We start from the raw sequence: 2,482 nt of genomic DNA, 5'->3' as shown, positions 1-2,482 counted from the left end.
CCGTCAAATGTTCAATGTGAAACTCACTATTCGTTATATTCTTAACTCGGGAGGGGCCGCTGTTAAATCTTACTGCCGGACCACTCCTGTCACAGCTGTCCTGTTTCTGCACTCTGAGACTCAGTACACTCACTGCTCTATATATATATGCACGTATAACCCCATTAATGTGGAATAACAGCTAATTAAGTCGCTCTATATGAGTTACACATTAAATAAATGACATACAAACACGGCACACTTGAAAAAAGACACTATTTTATTTGCAAAATAATACATTCTGTGAGAAAAAAAGAGGTGGGGTGAGTCAGGAGGAGGTGAGGGGGGGAATCTTTGTGAGGATCCAGCCCCTCAGCAGCTCCATCTCGGGCATGGACAGCTGATGGTGCAGGCCTGAGAAGGAGTGGAAGGTGGTGGCCATGCCAGCCTTCTTCAGCAGCTCGGAGGTGTCCTCCCCCCACTGATGGAGCACCAGATCGTCCTTGGTTCCATGGCACTGGAGCAACTCAGGGAGGGGGAGGTCTGCTCCGCTGCGCTCCTCCACTGCCTTCACAGGAAGAAGAAAAATGCTTTATGAATATTGTTAGATCATTTAATCAATTAATGCCTGCTCAGTCTTAAAGGTGCAGGACCATAATCATTATTACATGATTAATGGTTTGGGCTGGTTTATTTATTGCAAACAAATATTGGGTCGAGCTGAGATACATTTCAAATGCAACGGTCTCAAACCTTTGGTTACATCTCTCACAGGCTACGCCCTCTATTGGACTCTATGGGTACTCCCCTCGATCCTATCATGCAAGCATTCATCCACTGAGACTTTCTAGACGTAGCCGGCCCCGGGGCGGGCCTACCTGAATGCGCGCGCATCTCACCGCATAAAAGGAGGCCTCGCCTCCTTACTGTCATCCCTTTCTCTTCAGCAAGGCAGTGACACAACTGAGTGAAGAGAGACGGATATAAATAAAAAAACAATACGAAGAGAATGACCTCCTACATCACAGTGTTCACCGAACGGGATGGGGAGGGATCTGCCTGGGGAGAGCTATAGGTGGGCGCTGGTCTCTAACAGAGACACAGCACAGCAACATCCTAGAGCTACGGGCAGTAGTGTTGGTCCCCCAGCATTTCAAACCCTTAATTCAGGGGAGACATGTAATGGTCAGGAGCGACAACAGCACCACAGTGGCTTATATCAACAGGCAGGGCGGAGTTTTTGGTTTTTTGTTGACCACAGCGGAGAAATTGTGGTTATGGGCTTCAGAGGTGGTGTTATCTCTGAGAGACCTCCACATTCCGTGTATGGAGAGCAGGGGGGCCGACCTCATGTCGAGGGGCGGACCCCTGCCAGGCGAGTGGGTGCTTCACCCGGAGGTGGTGAAGCGGATCTGGGCCCGGTTCGGGACAGCAGAGGTGGATCTGTTCGCCAGCCGGCGCAACAGCCACTGTGCTCTGTGGTTCTCCATGGCTTTCAGCGACGACCCGCCCTTGGGGGGGAGGCGTCTGCACACGAGCCATGGCCAAGAAAGCTGCTCTACGCCTTTCCACCGCTGCGTCCCATTCTCCCTCTCCTGGAGAGAGTGAGGCAGGAACGTCTGTCAATCATCCTAGTAGCGCCGGATCGCGTGGTACTCAGAGATGACGCAGATGAAGGTGGGCCAGCCCTTGGCGCTTCCCCAGTTCTGGGGGGCGATGTCTCAAGAGGCAGGTGCAATCGGGGCGTTACCCACTCTGGGCCGACCTCTCCAGGCTTGGCTCCTGAGAGGGACAGGCTAAGGGTGGATTGTCTTAGTGTTATTCAGTCTATCCAGGCAGCTAGAGCGGGATCCACCACAGCCTGTTACAGGCCAAAGTGGCTGGGATTCCTGCGATGGTGTGAGGAGCGGAAAATAGAGCCCCTATCTTGTGAATTGGGATCTATTTTTTTCGTACAGTTATTGGTGGACAGAGGGCTTGCTCATTCCACAGTGAAAGTGATTGTAGCAGCAATCTCGTCCTGCCATGAGGGATTTGACGGCAGGTCAGCCTTTTCTCAGCCACTAATGTTGCGGTTTTTGCAGGGGGTCAGGAGGCTGTGCCCAGTAGTGCACGCCACCGCCCCGCAGTGGGACCTGCCGCTGGTGCTCGAGGCAGCGTTTACGCCAGGGGGGCGTCTTGTCATTTGACGCCCTTATTCAGCTCGGGACGCCCTGAACTCGAGCCGAGAGTGTCCAAAAATATTAATAATTTGAGAGAAGATCGAGAGTTTTTATCACTTGAAATAACGAAAAGGAAAAAGGAGAAGGACATCCCTCTGTTGGAGGGGCAAAGACGTCTGGTGCTCTCGGGGTGGGCGCCCTCTCAGCCCTGGTCTGGCGGAAACACTGGCTCGAGGCTCTGGTCACAGAACCATTTGAGCCTCTTGAGCTCTCCTCCCTGAAAGCACTGTCTTGGAAGACAGCAATGCTACTTGCCTTAACGTCAGCCAAAAGAGTGTCCG

General features: G+C 52.4%; 1 pseudogene; it reads right to left on the bottom strand.

Annotated features, from left to right (window-relative positions):
- Positions 1-236: 236 nt before the first annotated feature.
- On the bottom strand, positions 237-571 carry LOC104949984 (lysophospholipase-like protein 1 pseudogene; annotated as a pseudogene).
- Positions 572-2,482: the final 1,911 nt, after the last annotated feature.

The sequence above is a fragment of the Notothenia coriiceps genome, unplaced genomic scaffold, assembly GCF_000735185.1.
Source record: "Notothenia coriiceps isolate Sejong01 unplaced genomic scaffold, NC01 NC01_scaffold00016989, whole genome shotgun sequence".
Classification (NCBI taxonomy): domain Eukaryota; kingdom Metazoa; phylum Chordata; class Actinopteri; order Perciformes; family Nototheniidae; genus Notothenia; species Notothenia coriiceps.
The sequence above is the reverse complement of the archived record's forward strand: the minus strand, read 5'-3'. Positions and strand labels throughout refer to the sequence as shown.